At 29.0% G+C, this 19,165-nt stretch overlaps 1 protein-coding gene across 1 annotated transcript in view; it reads left to right on the top strand.

Moving 5' to 3' along the window:
* The first annotated feature begins 5,120 nt into the window (after positions 1–5,120).
* Positions 5,121–19,165, top strand: part of LOC148238555 (lachesin-like) — a 68,564-nt gene continuing 54,519 nt past the window's right edge. Inside the window, exon 1 of the mRNA XM_088185601.1 lies at positions 5,121–5,332. The gene's annotated coding sequence lies outside the window, so the exon portion shown is untranslated. The remainder of the gene's footprint in view (positions 5,333–19,165) is intronic.

Consider the following 19,165-nt stretch of genomic DNA (forward strand, 5'->3'; position numbering starts at 1 on the left):
ATAATAATAAACTATTATGCTAATCTCTCTTAGTAAATTGATTAGTGTTTTTATAAATCGATATATTATTCTATAGTCTCTGGGTATCTGGACATTAGGTGAATCTCTTGGTGCAGAGGTATTATATTAGGCTAACAGTATTAACTTGGCGCACCATACCAATTAATTGTCATAATATTTAAGATTACAACAAGAATCGTATTCATTATTTGCTTAAAATATTGGCATAATCCATCTTCTTTTAAGTGGTTAAATATCATTCCTACTACTATTACTGTCACAGTAATAATAACACGGTTAATATCAAATTCATTGTCACTTCCTTAAACATCCATTATTATATCGTCAATCAAAATTATATGGATAAATTCTAAAAATAAATCAATGTATGTATTTATAAATAATTAAAACACAGATTTCTAATTGTTAGTAATTTACTAGCTCGAAAAGACTAATATTATTAATGTTGCCGCTAAAAATGTCGATACCCAGGTCGATGGTTGTCAATCGCTAAGTTTCATAGTGCGAGCGAGATAGCGAGCTCTGCTTGCATTTCGCTCTTTTATCCGTCTTTTTTCTAATCGTTTTATTTCATAACAGACACACAATATTAAGTAAGAATTATGCAAAATTAGAGCATATAATCACGTTTCATTCCATATCATAAAAATATAGATACCCTTTGAAGGAAAAAGTCAGTTTAATAGAGATACTTGACACCGTAAAACTGTCAAGTATATCGCGTTATGCACCACGGTCTTAAGACCAAACGAAACGACCATGTTCCGATGAAAAATTTTACAATAAACTTACACTTGTGAATTTAAGATTATTGAGCTATTTGCATAAGTTAAAAATTGAATATTACTAAAATGTGTTTACCACAAGTTTTTTTACCATTAATAAATTGAAATTGGCAAAATTAGCTCCAACACAAAGCCAATAAATGCATTTCAAGTTTTGTCGACGTAAATTGGAATACACTCAGATGTCGAGTTACGAGCACAAAGGGTTAACTATATTCGAAAGACACACAAAATTAATAAAAAGACATTACCTTGACGCGACGGGTAGTGGGGGCGCATCAGCGCGGCCGCGGCGTCGGTAAGGACGCCAGCGCCACGCCGGTGAAACTAAGCACTATTATAAACACTAATTTTTATTATACACTGCTTAATTCTAACACATACACTAAATTACACTATCACTTTATAATTAAAAACATCGAAACGGATATTATTATAAAAAAAGATGAACGAGAACACTTGTTCGAGAAAAATGTAACAAAACAATATATTCGCCCGTTTACGACCATGGTCGCTTAGCTACTGGTATTTTTTTTAAATATTTCTAGATGCATCCAGACAATTCAAGGTTATGCTTCATTACAAATAACAAATGTCATTCACCTCAGATTGCATTTGTCTAGTTTTAAAATATTTATCTCTAATTCGAATTATTTTAATGCAAGTTGTTTGTTTATTTTAATGCGAGAGTGACACGAAGGTCACCTTTGTTATTGACTTGTTGACCTTCTAAAAGTATAATGTCGATGATTTCAAGTTTTATATTATTTAAATATAATTTATATGTGCCAAATTTACGACATTAATGACGTTCTTCGGTTGAAAATAGTGAAAAAAGCAGCACTTGTCGCCGGTATGGAAAAAAATAATTTTATTAAATTAAATACTTCCGTTAATGGCGGCCGGTCAAAAGAGTGTGCGTCAAATGAGAGCCGTCATATGAGCGCTGCATTATATGCTTACCAAAGTAGCGCTGTAACAAAATAGCGTACGTTAAATGCGCAGACAGTCATATGAGCGCTTGAAAAAAGAGAGCACGTCATAAGAGCGCAAAAATACTTGGAAAAATCAATTAATGAATATTTTAGGAATAAGGTATATAAAATATAAGTAAATTGTGAGAAATTTACAAAGGCGGTAAAATTAGTATTTAATGTGCCAGAGCGTAATAACGATTAAAATGATAAGCCAATGCAAACAATAATATTTATTAATTATTATGTACATACGAAAGTATGGCACCCCATTTCCATACATACGATATACATATATTATGTATTAAAAGTAAGCGCTGATTTTAATTTATCATTATATTTGTTCTATAATGTTTCATTTAATTAAAAAATAATTATCGACTCGACTTGCAATGAATGCGTACAGTTATAGGACAGGTATATGGCCGGCAGACTTTTTTTTTTATTTATAACTACTACACTTTTTCGTAAATGAATGAATACGATGAAGTCCTTTTTTTGCAATGTATGCAAATTCCTAATTATTGGAATTCATTGCTAAGTTTTATTATACAAAATATTAAAATGTTGAAAAATATGTTTAAGATATACAGATTCAATACATAATGCCTTAGGCTTACTATAACCAATATTTAGTTGCGAAAAAATTTAGCAAGAATCAGTCAATAATGAAATCCAGTCACAATGTTCAGTAACTGTTGTTGAATAATATTTTAAGGATACTTTTTAAATAAATTAGTTCGCAAAAGGTTAGTCACATATTTTGTATTTATATTATATCTCCACAATGTGTAACTATTGTACGTATTCAGACGTTATTTACGTTTGATAATGAACAAAAGTCGTGTCGTTCCGCCGCTCGGTACATTAAATGGGCATTCCCTGCTTACATTTCTTACATTCACTGAATAATTAGGCAATGTTCTTTGAGATTCTTTGTCGGCGCCGGCGATAAAAGACCGCCACCCTTTTGTTGTATCCCGCGGATGGACCAAGTGAAAGTGAGACAAGAGACGTGGGAAATGCTGGAAAATTTAGCGACGCACGGTGTGTGACTTTTTGATTTAACGAATAAAATGTAATTGTTTTTTTATTTTTTTTTATTTTATTAAACATATTGAAAATATTAATAAGACAATATAAACTTTCGATAAAGCAAGTAATACCGTTGCTTATAAAAATACTCTTTTAGATCTCTTTAGATTTATATAAATATAAATTATTAGAATCGGTTTTGAGCATACTCACTTATCCATCAATATATTATTATAGATATACATATATAGTTTGTGTGAATACATGAAGACATTAAAAGAGGATAGATACAAATTACCCCAACAGATGTGCATTTTTTTCTTACAACTTGAATGTGGACGAAAAATAGTAACATGTTAATGCACAGTTGGACGACCATTACCAGAGAAGAGTCAGCAAGTGCTCTAGTCCTAGCCTTTGATGTAAGAACAGAGGACGCAACCGAGAACTCTGACCGGTCTTTGAGGCCCACATTTAAAGCCGCTTTAGTACCGAAAGGTTGTCAACCATGCATTTAAGCAATTTTTAAAAGTGTTTGATTACGTAAGCATGAGTCGACAATAAAATGAATCCCAGTGCTCACAAAATGAAAGCACCGAAAAACAGGAATGGATAGTACCTATATTCTTATATGTATATATAAATAAAAAAATTACAGGAACTAGGTCCTAAGATATAGGACTTAGGACCTATAACATATAGTAGGGGTTACTTTATAATTTATTTATTTAATTCGTAGGGCATTGTAGTCAAAGACATATTATTTTTAATTGTGGGTCCAAGGTACTCTTAAAATACAAAATCAAACGAAAAAACACCAGCCGGTTCCCTTACACCAAGGACAAACTCCACGTCTCTCATACATATATTATATGATGAGCTTTTTTGAGTCGGGCTTAAATTTATTTTAATTTTAAAATTGAAGGTACTTGATGCCAGTGAAGTACATTTACTATATCGGTGGATACATTATTGACAGGCCTTATTTTACTAAGGACTTCAGTGCGATGTTTAGGAATAACTGGAAATTTAGCCTGCATATTGCAGTAACTTACAGTAAATCGACAAAAATGCTCGATTATATCTTGAAAAATGCACTTTATTGTATGGATTCGAGCTTAATAAGGCAATGCAAGGAATTGCGGCTCAAAAAAGTCGAGCGTGAATTCCTTTGATTTTTTTATTTTTATATACATATAGAAATGTGGGATTGACAAAACACGAAATTCACAAAAAAATAGTTTTATCGTAATCACGAAAACTTAGGTCTCTAGTAATAATACATTAAAACTAAATATCAAACTAATAAAAAAAGTATTTAAAAAAATCATACAGATTCACCAATTACAACTTTAAGTTTTAATATCGTAAAAATAATTGCATTGGTATGCACCAGATTTATTTATCTTACACTTTGCGCTTAAAATTTATATTGCGCTTGTTTTCGCCATTCACGAAAAAGTATAGTAGTCTAAAATAAATGAAAAAAAAGTCTGGCGGGCCATATACCTGTCTTATAACTGTACTCATTCATTGCAAGTCAAGTCGATAATTATTTGTTAATTTAATGAAACATAAAACAAATTTAATGATAAATTCAAAATCAGCGTTTCATTTTAGTACAAAATATATGTATTATATATCGTACGTACGGGGATGGCGAGCAAATACTTTCGTATATACATAATAATTAATATATAATAATGTTTGCATTGGCTAATCATTTTAATCGTCATTACGCTCTGGCACATTAAATACTAATTTTACCGCCTTTGTAAATTTCTCACAATTTACTTATATTTTGCATACCTTATTCCAAAAATATTCATTAATTGATTTTTCCAAGTATTTTTGCGCTCTTATGACGTGCTCTCTTTTTTCAAGCGCTCATATGACTGTCTGCGCATTTGACGTACGCTATTTTGTTACAGCGCTACTTTGGAAAGCGTATAATGCATCGCTCATATGACGGCTCTCATTTGACGCACACTCTTTTGACCGGCAGCCATGTCGTAAATTTGGCACATATAAATTATATTTAAAAAATATAAAAACTTCAAATCATCGACATTATACTCTCGCATTAAAATAAATCGAACGAGAGATAGATATTTTAAAAATAAACAAATTGTCAACCTTTGATAAAAAATATTTTTTTGCTATTTGAGATGCACGACATTTTAATCCTTATGGTTTATAATCCATGACGCATAACCTTGAGCTCGTTTGAACTTGTTTATGCATTTCGAAATATTTAAAAAAAAAATCAGTAGCTACGCGACATCGGTCGCGTAAACTGTTTCGTTACATTTTTGTCGAATAAGTGTTTTTATAATAATATCCCTTTCGATGTTTTCAATTATAAAGTGTTAGTGTAATTTAGTGTATGTGTTAGAATTAAGCAGTGTATAATTAAAATTAGTGTTTATAATAGTGCTTAGTTTCACCGGTGTGGCGCTGGCGTTCTTACCGACGCCGCGGCCGCGCTGATGCGCCCCCACTACCCATCACGTCAAGGTAATGTCTTTTTATTCATTTTCTGTGTCTTTCGAATATAGTTAACCCTTTGTGCTCGTAACTCGACAATGTGTATTCGTTATACGAGTGTATTCCAAGCGTTGCACTCTTACGTCGACGAAACTTGAAATGCATTTATTGTCTTTGTGTTGGGGCTAATTTTGCCAATTTCAATTTATTAATGGTAAAAAAACTTGTGGTAAACACATTTTAGTAATATTTAATTATTAACTTATGCAAATAGCTCAATAATCTTAAATTTACGAGTGTAAGCTTATTGTAAAATTTTTCATCGGAACATGGTCGTTTCGTTTGGTCTTAAGACCGTAGTGCATAACGCGATACTTATTATTGCTATTAAACTCATTTTTTCCTTCAAAGGGTATCTATATTTTTATGATATGGGATGAAACGGGATTATATGCTCTAATTGTACATAATTCTTACTTAATATTGTGTGTCTGTTATGAAATAAAACGATTAGAAAAAAGACGGGAAAAAAGAGCGAGATGCAAGCACAGCACGCTACCACGCTCGCACTATTATATTGAGCGATTGACAACTATCGACCTTTGTAGCGACATTTTTAGCGGCAACTTAAATAATAATATTAGTCTTTTTGAGCTAGTAAATTACTAAGAATTAGTAATCTGTGTTATAATTATTTATAAATACACATATTGATTTATTTTAAAAATTATCCATATAATTACGAATGACGTTATAATAATGGATGTTTAAGGAAGTGACGATGAATTTTATATTAACCGTGTTATTATTACTGTGATAGTAATAGTATAATAATATACCGAAAAATGCTGGCGATACATTTTAGAGAACAGTTTTTTATTTCAACAGATGAAACGGATAATTGAATAATATTTTTTTCTAATAAAATATAAAATTACACAAATTGATCACTGTGCGTCAACAGTAGCACATGGGGTGTAGCGTTAAAAGGGGGGGGGGAGGCGTACGGGGAGTAGCATAGAAAGAAAAAATAGAGCGCACGCAAAACAAGCGCCGACACAAAGCGGCAGCATCGTTTTGTCGGCGGAATAACAATGATTAGCGGACAAGAGGACGGACAACTTTGTTTTTCAACCCTTTGAACACAGGCGGGCGGACGTATCGGCCGCGGTGTTCATTAAAACTTGCACCATTTGCAGCAGTGAGAGCCGAGACGCTGAACGGAGCAGTCGCCGACGCATAAAAGATACTCTTCATTGTCTTCTTTGACGGAACTTTCAGCTAGGCCAAGTTTTCCAGCATGTCGTCTATGACGGAGGATGCGCTCGTTCTTTGACAGAAATGAGTTGTTGGAAAGTTTTTATTATGGCTTTATCTTTTTGAGTATAAGATTTATTTAAGCCACTAAAGCTGTTGGAAAGATATGATATAAAAATATAATAAAATAACAATTCAAATTTAAAATTTAATAAAAATAAAAACTCAAAGATTAAACAATTACAAAGAAGTTTATAACATTTTAAAAGAAAATATAAATTTAAAAAAAAATGTAAAATAATTTTTTTTTAAATTTTTTTCAATTTTATATTGGAGATTTATTTTAAAATTTTCAAAACTTTTTTAGATACAAATATTAAAAATGATAATTACTATTTGACTAAAACTATTTCGTATCTCAAACCAACTAAACTATTATTAGAAATATTGATCATTGTGATTTAAAATTCAATTGATAATATCTAAAATGACAAGGTTTTTGTAGAAGCTTACCTTGTAAAAAGGATTTCGATATTGTCTCTTATTGTCGATATTTTAATATCCGAAAGCTATGCGAAAATCTGAGCAGCAATGAATAATTCAATAAGTGAATCGACGGAACAAAGGAAAATTATTTTATTAGTACACTTTTACGCACACATAAATCTCGAGGGGTGTTTCTTGTGTTTTCAGATCCCCTAATGGGGAACATTATCTTTGTTCCATCTTTCCCCATTACTCTCTTTTATGTACACTGTAGCATAAATGCGATAAGAATACAACAATGTTGTGTATGCGATAAGGATAACGGTGCTCAACTTAGACAGTTAGTTGTTGTCACTGTTATTAATATTTTTCTTAACTAAGACTAGCATTAGAATATATGTAACTTTCTCTTTAGTTTTTATTACATAAAACTGCAGAGATTATTTAGGACATTAAAGAGAAAGATAAAATCCTAATTTCTGTACCCATAAACATTTTTGTAACATAAAAATTTGAAAAAATAGCGTATGTACCTAACATATATTTGTAATATAAAGCCACAAATTTATATATTTATCTAAAGTTTAATGAGAATTTAATTATTTTGTATACAGTAAATTTATATTCAGTACAAGTTTTGCAATCGTAAGATTTAAATTAATATTTCATGGTTAACAAATGTTTCTTATATATTATCGTTTTAAAATATCATTCTTTATTTTTATTTATTTGCATCTTTATATTATTTCAGATGTAAACTTCATATGTTGTTAGTAGTTTCATAGATTAACGTTTTGTTTGTAACAGTTTTAATCTCCAATTGTTTGATTTTTGTCTAAATTTGTACTAACCAAGAAGCTAGCTTATATTAGTTATTTAATATAATTTATGTAGTTTCTTCTTCAGGTTGAAAATTTGTTTAATAAATTTGCTCTTAAAGATTGATATTTTAAACACCGGACACCGTCCTTGATGTCCGATGTTTAAAACATATATTTTTAATTATTTTAAAGTAATAACATCAGTATAAAATAATATTTAAAGTAAAGGTTTATATTAACTAATTAAACAAATATATGATTATATATTTTAATATTATTAATATATAAATGTAAGTAGGTACATATGTGATTATTGAACTGTATGACTTTGGCTTTTGAAATAGTTTGCCTTTCGACGGGTATCGACAACAACAACAACAACACCAACAAAATATCATATCGACAAGCCGAGTTGAATCGTAAATTTAAAATTTAACCCTTAACTTTATGCTGTGCTTTTGAGTGTATTTCTATTTATTTTTTAGTATTTTCACATGTACGAAGGTCCTGCGGTGGCCTGGGTGAGAACTTTTTTGCTGTGTGTACGAACAACTCAACACAATTTGTAGCCAATCAAAACGCCTGAAATTGGGGAAAAAATTAAAACAATGTTTGCGAAGGTATTTTTCAATAAGCCGGTGAACGCCGACATATTTTGAATATTGCTTGCATGGTAAACGAGCTTATTTTAACAAAGAATCCTTTTTATAAGTATATTGTATTATTAAATATAACACAATTTTAACTATTTGTTTGTGTACGGTGCATCTACTAGACCATTATTATTTATATACAATATAAATATTAATACAATTATTTACAATTGTATCTTTAAATATGCGTTCCATTTTTATTTTACTATTATAATACATGTTATCATAGATGGAAATGTGCAGAAATGGACAAATTAATTTTTGCATGGACAATCGTTAGTTTTGCGTTGGTGTCGTCAAAAGTCACTAACCGGAAACAAGCCACGTGCAAAGCTACGGACATCTCTGCCCACCGGAAGGAAGTCCAAGTCGGAGTGCACTCATGCCACATAGCCATGAATAGCTTAAGTAGATTTTCTGATAGTAGCAGATGCCATATTTTCCTCAACCACATTTTCAACATATACACTATATCCTATAAAAGAATATTCCTGATCGTATATAAAAATCGCTTAACAGTTTTTGATTACTTTTCTTGTTTAAAAATGATACGTGAATGATTCTGCACATTTTATTTTTCCAACATATATATGTATGTATATTGACATATTTCAATTGATAAAATTGATTTTCTGTAAATTTTATATAATACTAAATGTATAAAAACTAACAATAAAAATAACCAATAAATATATCTATATAAGAAAATATATATAAAAGGTAACATAGCGTTTAAAAGGATTTTTTACCATTTCACTTTTAATCATAATTTTTTTCTATTTCCAAAACATTTTTTTTACATTAAATGCTTCTACAACACATCGTAAGAAATTCGACTGTGGAAATAATATTTCTTGGGTATTTGAAAAATATATTTCTGTTATATTTAATGACTTTGCTCAACCATTTAAACGCACAATTTTTTTTAGAAATTTAAAAAAATTTACGATTTGACCTGCATATATTTTAAAATGATTTACATTATTAAGCTCAAAACAGGTAAATGATAAATATTTTCTTAGTCCTATTAGGTTAAAAATTTAAGATTAATAATTAACTTAAAGTAAAAATATGAATATGTGCTTATCCATTATCTCAAGTTTCTAGTCTTTAGTATACAATACTAGTATTTACTTATTTAGACAAAAAATGAGTATTCAAAGAAACAATTTTTTTTAGATAATTACTGGTTAACTTTTAATAAATAATAATTAAAAGTGACAATACTAAAAAGTTGATTGCTGTAATTTATCCACATTACATTAATACTGTTTTTAATTAAAATAACTCTATTTTGTGGTAAATTAAGATCAGTTTAATATATTATGCTCTTTTTGAGCTAAAAAAACTTCTTATAAAATTAAAAAAAAATAATAAGTGTACTTTATTTCTTATTTTGTCTCAATTATAATATATTAATTTATGATACTACCTGCAGCTAATGAGTGTACGAATACAAGACCTTCAACTTTTTGGGTTATAAATAGTTTATTGATTCGGTCTTATTTTTAAAATTTAGTTTGAGTATTTATTTAATAATCTTAAATATTAAATAAATGTTCTATATTTAAATACATGTAAAGGTTTACTACACAACACATTTTTATTGGCATTTACTGGTTGGCTTAATTTTAAAACATTGAAATAAAATGTTTGCTGAAGCCACTATTTAAGACCAAATTCCAATTTTTTCAACTGTTAAAATTTTGTTTGATAAATATGCAGTTGATCCGAGCACATTTTCGACCGTTCCCGCGTTACTGTGTGAATTTGCACACTACGAAAATGACTAACTTAGATTTTTTAACTACTGCCCAAAAAAATTATAATATTTCCAAGGTATTTGAAAATAGGTTTGCATTTTAGCTGAGTAATATTAAAACGAAATATTTTATGTCATATAGGTTCATACCATATCTGGACTACTTCAATACAGAATATTACAATTTTGTGCGATTTCTATTCAGAGGAAAGGCACTAATGAGACTTGACGAAATTTGAAATGAGTTCTTGATCATCTTCATGGAACGAAATTTTATTAAATTTGTAAGAAATTTCTCATGGTTTATAATATCTCGCGTATATGCCAGATATTTTTATTGCAATGCAATTAAATTAACTTTGTTAACTGCATATAATAATTTTGTTAACTGCATATAAACCTTGCCAAAAAAATCAAACAATAATTAAGATGCGGCGGTGAATGTTTAATTTTACAAATAAAATTGTAATAATATTACTTCAAAATTATAAAAATTTAATATCTGACTTACATTAATTAATCTGTGTCTTTTGCATTTATTCGAGGCGTCAACCGCAAAATTCATCTTTATCGCTCGTTAAACGTACAATGGAATATTTTAAGCGATTTTCGCAAACAACCACGCCATGAACAGCATTAAAACGAATCACATTTGTTTTTACGGTCGCCTTTCTGAAAAGATAGTGACCCGCAGTAAACCGCATTGGTGCAAACGAGCCCCAAGGATGGGGTGGTTTAAACAGTGAGGACTTCTTGTCTCCTTGGCTTTCGCACAAACAATCTTCCCGGTGAACAATGCATCTATTCTTTCCCCGGTGGCAATATGTCGCATTCGAATGCTCGGCGTGTCTTCCTCTCCGTCTTCTAATATCCTTCAGACCATTTAACGATGAATATGAAGTAAGCGTCGCTGCATATTCACAATAAAGTTCCGGATATTTGCATAGGGGCGCGTATATGCGCGACTGGGGACGCTTCATAAACCGGCAGTCGGTAGACGTAGCATAAAGGCGGAACGGTTAATAAATCCGGTATCGGGAAGACATCTGCTGAAGCCAATTTTGGTCTTGTGCATATAACGATTTTCTGTTTTTCTTGTATTTTATATTTCATAGAAAGCACGCAAGCGGATGTACCGAAATACGCATTGAAACTCTAAATGAGTTATGCATTAGGAGAAAATTTAAAAAGGTTTCATTATTTCTACAGATTTATGATAGTAAGAATCGATTTCATAATAACATGAAATGCAATCTTGCATAACTCAATAGCTAATAACTTATATACATACAAAATCTGTTCCAGGTAAATAGAAGCGTTTGATGAAATCAATACTAAAATGTGTATGTAGATATCTTGTCGCAACCTTTTTTTTTGTTGCTAAAAATGTATAAGTTACAATAAAAATAAATATATTTTTGTATCGTGAACGATTCTGTTTTCAGAATTCGAAAGGTGCCCCGGGAGCCATATAAGAAAGTTTGTGACGTATGTAAGCGGCTATAACAATAATCAAAAAACTTTTATATCCATCTGGTGACGCGGCCGATGCGGAAATATTCGATTTGCAAACTTAAAAATGATGCGAATAAGCACAAACATTTTTGATTTGAATCAAATATGTATATATTTTTGTAATAGTTAATTATTTAAATGTTTGAAAACCGCCGAAATCCATTAACATCGCCGGAGCTCACAGTACATTTTCGACGCTTCTGTGGTTTCGTAGTTGGTTTCGATGAAATTCAATGCTTTGGACAAATTTTCACATGAAAAGCATGCAGTTATTTATTAAAGTACCGATAGATTTATTAATATACTAAATATATTTTTATTAGTAATATTAATTGTTTCATTAAACTACTTAAAAAAATCATTGGAACCCTCTATGAAGGCTAAAATTAATTTGAATGTGATATTTGCTCCACAATATGGCAAATCAGAATCATTCGTATTAAAAAAATGTTTGGAAAATAAACACTTTTCGATGACTTAAGAATTTGAAATAAATTGTTTTTTTTTTATTTTTAAAGAATACTGGTAGAATAATATATAATAAGACCAATTAAAATAAAATTTATAATATGTATCTCCGTTCGAAGACACTACCTCACTCGACCTCAATAGTGCAGGTAGTATGTCGCATAATTCTGAGCGGAAGGGCAAGACCTCTAATGTTTTTTCGTTTATGGGTATCATTATTAGGCAGATTAAATAGATTTTCCAATATAATTTTTGTTGTATTTTTAAAAAAAAACAATGAATCCCAACAATATATTTTATATAATCTTAAATTATATGTTCAAAAAGATGGAAAACAACCAGAAAGATTATTTTTATCGAAATTTTAAGAGGATTAACGTACCTATCAGAGAGAATTTTCTGAATTAAAATCACGTCCGCAGATTTCGCTCGGATTAGAAGCGAGCGAAAGCGCTGAAAATGGCTCGACGGAGAATTGAAGAAACCTTTAAAAATTCAATTCTTGCTAATAGCGTAAATATCGGCCGACCGTTTCTTTTCAATGGAGCAATTTAGGGCCCTAGGCCCTTCGTTCTCGGATTGCAGTCGTGCGTCCAATTTTCGACGCCGAGTTTCGTCGCAAATCAGCAAACACTTAGATAGGACGCTGAGATTGCACTTGGAAGTAATCGGTGAACACAAGAGCTATTTAACCTAATTACCCGGGCAGACGTCCTCTAATGTATAGAAGTATCTCCACGGCTCCATTAGGAGGACATTACTCTGCAAGATGGCTCTTTTAACATCGCTATCTGTACTCTTCGAGGGGCCCCCTATTAACGTCCGGCTATCGGCTCACTTCGTTTGACTACGAGCTTTGCCCTCGTCTCAATGCAACCGGGAACTGTGTATACTTAGAAGCTCTAGAGACGTTCTTATTGCAATTTTGTTCATAAACTTGTACTTAATTAAAATATTATACGTAGTTGCAATCTTTAGATATGTCTCTAACATTTTTAAATTATTTTAATTTAAATTGCTTTTATTTGAATTTAGATTTGCCATAGGCTTTTTGCAATAATTTATAAAAAAATATTATATTGTGAGGGCGTGACTTATTTGGTTACGTGTTACGAGAGTAACCCATTTCCTCTGGCATTTACATCCGGCGGCGCCTCATCTGCAATCTCATTCTTAATAATAATATAAAATAATTTAATTAACTACTACTGCAACAGCCCAATCTATTACTAATTGCCACAAAACGTTCACCAAAATATAAATTAAATAAAATTATTTTTCTAGTATTTATTATCTATATTTATAATCAATAATTTGATAATAAAATTTATTTTTATTTTCTTTGGTACATTATTCTTTGAGAGTATCAATGTTTCAAATAATATTAAAATGCATTTTTTTTATTAGATGCTTTATTTATTATTACAGGATTTGATATTTTGTGATGCACTATCTTTGCGTTCTTATAGCTGAAGTCGTATTTATTAGTTTGAATCATTTTATTAAAATGCCAAAATGTGTTGGATTTTGCACTTATGGGGCTCGTGCAATGACAAGAAAAATTAATGAATTGATTGCTTTATTAAAAGTGTTGCACTTCAAGTAGTTTGGAATCATTTCTAAATACACACGGAATTAAGAGATTTAAAAAATCATTGTACAAAATTGTTTCAGTTGTCATTTTTATTAAGGCTCGTCCACTTATTCCGGTGTTTTTAAAATTTTGAGTGAAGATATGGGAAATTAACATTCACATCTGTTATTAAACACAGACGTTGATTATCCTGTGAAAAATACTCAATCACCTTTTTAAACTTTGTAATGAAATACGATTATTTTTAATGGATACGCAATTTAAATTAAACGATTTTTCCTGGTTAGCTAAAATTGTTTACTTGACTGATATTCTCATATTATTTTTTGGATAAACTGAATTTGAACCTCCAAGGTGCAGCAGCAAAAATATTTAAATTTGAAGATAAAATAGAAGCAATAATAAAATAAATCTACTTCTGATCGAAACGCATTAAAAATTGTGTGTACGAATCTTTTCAAGCACTCAATGATTTTATTACAACTTTTAATAAAGAGTTCCCTAATGAAACACAATAAATTTTAATTAAACATTTAATGATTTTAAAAAGCAGCTTATGATTTTTTTTGTCCTGATTTTGGCAACAACAGGATTCGAGATTAGTTACTAATATTCAACATTGATTTGTATTTAAACAAAATATTCTCGTGTAATTATCATCTTTAAATCTACAATTCAGCAAAATAGAACTTACAAATTTTTAGTTATTTCTCAAGAAAAAAATATGCGTAATGGTGCTCAGCTATTTTAGGTGTATTTTATTGACTGTTTTTTTATTTATTTTTATAACATTTAACCCTTTGAGTAGTGAGTTAATAAATATATACACATTTATTAATTTATTAGTATACACATAGGAGTTAATTTTACGTATTTTTTATAAATATTTCTATTGTAATTTATTATATTATTTTTTATATTGCATATATAAAAAAATATAGAAAAACAGTTTTTTGTATTATTATGTTTTAATAATTTAATTTAACACTTTTTTTTAATTCCGATCATTTATTATACATATTGTTTATATATTATTTGGTTTTTGTAAAAAATTTATTATATCAATTCAGAGGTTCTAAATATTTTTTTATTATACTATTATACTCTAATTCAAAACAATTATTTATATAAAAATAAAAAAAAAATGTTTTATAAATATAATGTTTTTATTTATTTTTCTACGACGTTCATGTACGGCGATACCGCTCAAATGGTTAATTGTAAAATTATTGTTTGTATAATTGCCAATATTGCGCATTGGGAAAACCTGTCAAGTCATAATGGCTAGATTAATAATAAAAAAATAAATATTCTATCAACAACATCTTTAGTAATTTCGCCGATACAATAAAATATAGTGGAGCCAGAGAACATTTTTTTTAATCGTTATTAAATATATATTAATTTAATTTGTAAAAATATTATATGAACATAATATATTTTAACAATCATCTAAATACTATATTATGTTTTAAAAAAATGGTTTTATAAAATATATGTCTTAAGCAATATTTGATATAAATCTTATAAGACTAATTTTTTAAGATAAGATAAATTAAATAATTTTACAACATACTTTTCTTGAACGTATCATTAAAGCGGTATTCCTTAATAATGTTTTTATTACTGATATAAACATGCAGAAAAAGTATATAATTATGCGTAAAAAAGCGTTTTTTAAACAAAGTTTATTTATGAAACAACCCTTGCTATTAAAAGACTTATAAATCCTTATTAGACTTTCAAAAACATAAACAATAAACTTTTACTTAACCGTCCATACATTAGTTTACTACCACCAAACAATATTATTAATTATAACGCGCAGATATGAGGTTTTTATGCTTAGGACAAACATTTTTCTTATTTATTTATTAGAAAGAAAGATACTAAATCATATACTTATTTAGTGATAGGCACCATACCACTATTTATTTAGGAGAAAGAGATTAAACTCGAAATTCTCTATACGGCAAAACTGCTCGCGTGGTGAATCTAGAAGGGTTTACAATAATTTATAATACTCATTTGAGCATGGCTTAAACATAATATTTTAAAAAACTATTATACTTTGGACAGCTAATTCAATGGTACGCTATTGACCTTACTGCAATGTTACATTAACGATGTTTTATTTTAGTACTTACTTATGCCACATCATACGGATGCTTTAGATACTTCAGTCATGAAATTGTGACATATTAGCACGATAGACGATTGGTATTAATCTCTGACTATTGATCTAAAAGACCTTGGTTCGAATCATGTTTTTAAATTTCTATCGTATCTAGGAGTTAGGAACTGATAATTATAATTTTGATAGATCATCATAGATTAGTTTTACCTAGATTCTAATCTCAGGGATGAATATCGTGATGATTATTTAAAATCGAACTAGGTCATACATATCTGGTATTAAAAATTCTTTAATAATGAGTTAATACAGCTCATAGAGAATATCTTATATGTATTTATAACAATATTTTCTTATATTTAAAAAAGTTCACCAAATACTTAAATTATGTTTGTTTTTGCGTACAATGAACTTTTGTTAAAAAACCGCAGTTATATAAATAGATCATAATTTCTTAACAGTACAAGTATTTTCTTTAAATAGTATTTGTTAGGCGTTATTAAATTTTTTTTTATAATGAAATAAAGTAATGTGTTTTTATCATGAAAATATTTTATTTATGAATAATTCATGATTCTGTAAGACTTAAAGATTCTATAAGAAAACATAAATATAACGTAAACGTCTATTTGTACGCTTTAAAACGTATTTTAAATATAGCATACGTATGTAAAAAAGAACTTCAATAAGTTATCTTTTGTCTGCAAGCAACACAGGAAGCTATAAATAGGGGAAGTCCTCGTTGAATTCAATAGCCAAGATATCGGTTTCTGGTCTTTGATTCAGCGCCAAGTCATTAGTTGTACAATGGTCCCTCCCAATGGAGGTTCCTCGCTTGGACTGGCTAATATTTGACAGTATATATCGCTATCCGTATAATAATATAATGAAGAGTGCCGCAATTGAAACGAAACGAGCGACCTATTGAATGTGACGATACAACGCGGACGTATCTACTGAATAAAAATAGATTGAATGGTATTTTAGGATAAAATATAAAGTATCTATATGCATTAATTTATATATTATTTTATTGATAATTTAAAATTTTATTTGATGAAATTTTTTTAATTTAACTTACTCACAATAATGTTTAAATTAAATATAAAAATAAATAAAAAATACAGTAAAAGAAAAAAAACCTTTACAATGAATGCTTTTAGTTTGATTATTATCATTCGGTATAAAACAGTATATAAGGTATATAATAAATAGGTTCGTTGTGTATGTCTCAGTTTTCCTTCGGGAGCAACTAAGTCTCAATGTACATGTAACAGTATACTTACATTTTAAATAACTTCGTTAGGTTATATTCACTTTGAAAGCGTTCTAAAATATGTTATATAAACACTATAATTAATTAATTATATTAAAAATAATTTTACAATTATATGATAATACAGAGTAACTATTTGGCTGTTTTTTTTAATATTGATATTCAACTTAAGACCTAGCACTAAAATAAAAATCAATACATGAATTATCATAAGTAACTCAAGAATAGTGAGTTAAGTAATTATGTCAACATTAAAACGAGTGAAATATAAGTATATATATTTTATTAATTAGAACGAATGTGCTTCTTTTTTGCCTTTTTGTAGTTTTGTGAAATATGTTTTTTTAACAAACGAAGTACTTTTGAATTAAAAAATGGATTTGTCATTAATTGACCTTTACCATACAGCTACAAATTAAGTTGAACAATTATTGTTGTAATATCTAAAGAGACATTTAAAAAATAACAGTCGGATTAAAAGATTCATTTGTATTCAATTTTTTTCGAAGATTTACCTATTATATATATATATATACGACGCGCATAACTTTAAATGAAACATTCTCCGTTCAATTATCTACTTTGTAAATCGTATCGCTTTGTATGAACGGTGTATAATATAATATACACGTAAACAAAGGAAATATATTTAAATATAATATTAAATAATAATAAAAATAAAAATTGAATTTGTTTCGTTGCTTTCCGAGGACCGGTGTTGCGTTCTGTTGTTTCGACCAATGAAAAATAAGCATTCAAATATAAAACAAGATGGACGACAGTACCGTGACAACGGTTATAAATAATTATTATATTTAATAATAAAATTTTGCTAAGCGACAATAATTTTCATTAATTCGTCATTTGACTGAATATAAATAATCGAATTTCAAATTAAGTAGGTGTGTTATAACTATAAAAATGAAATATATACATAATGTGTTTAGGATTAGAAGAAAACATTGATTAAACTAGATGAACAATCATAAAACAATCTTCGTAATGAAATCTTCAAATTTTAAATTCCCGGCGACGGGCTCCGCGGCCGAAAAGTGAGTTTTTCATTTTATAAATAATCAGATTGCAATTAAACTAGGTGCGTTATAACTATGAAAATTGAATATATACATAATGTGTTTAAGATAAGAATAATACGTTGGTTAAATTAGATAAACAATTGTAAAACAATCTTCGTAATAAAATCTTCAAATTTTGAATTCCCGTTGCCGGGCTCCGAGGCCAAAAAGTGAGTTTTTTCTTTTATATTACATAAACATTATCACTGCTTCCGATTTAATGCACATATGCGTTAGATTTTAAAAATTGCAAATAAACCAGGTATGTCTTAAACGTGAACGTGTAATATATTCTTAGTATGTATGAGGATTGAAAGTTAATGTCGATCAAATCGGCGTTGTCGCAGTGAGAACGCTATATATATCTGCCAACGGATTGCTTATAAATGTGTAGTTTCTTGGATGTTATATAATAAACGACATTTTGCAATGATTATAAATATGTGATTGCATACCTGAAATAATCGATAGTCAAAATATCTAAGAGTGGCTTATTTTTAATTCAGATGTGGCAAAATATGTATACGTCATGGTTTTTATTCAATTTTTGTTCTGTGCCATTATTTCTCTTTCGGAATAGCCAAATTCAAGATATTCAGTTACATCAAATCTATGTAGTATGTTCTTTATAAAAAAAATACTTGCTGACAGTGACTACAACATAAGAAGATTCAATTCTACGTTATAGCCATATATGTCATCAAATTGTTTTATCATTGCTTCTGAAAAGTAATTAAAAACAATAAGAATTCAACTTTGAACCCATTATTACTACTAACATAATTAGTAATAAATGTCATTGTAACATTTGTATATTATTA

The sequence above is a fragment of the Plectrocnemia conspersa genome, unplaced genomic scaffold (genome assembly GCF_051122295.1).
Source record: "Plectrocnemia conspersa isolate PC_06_02 unplaced genomic scaffold, ASM5112229v1 ptg000001l, whole genome shotgun sequence".
NCBI classification, from domain to species: domain Eukaryota; kingdom Metazoa; phylum Arthropoda; class Insecta; order Trichoptera; family Polycentropodidae; genus Plectrocnemia; species Plectrocnemia conspersa.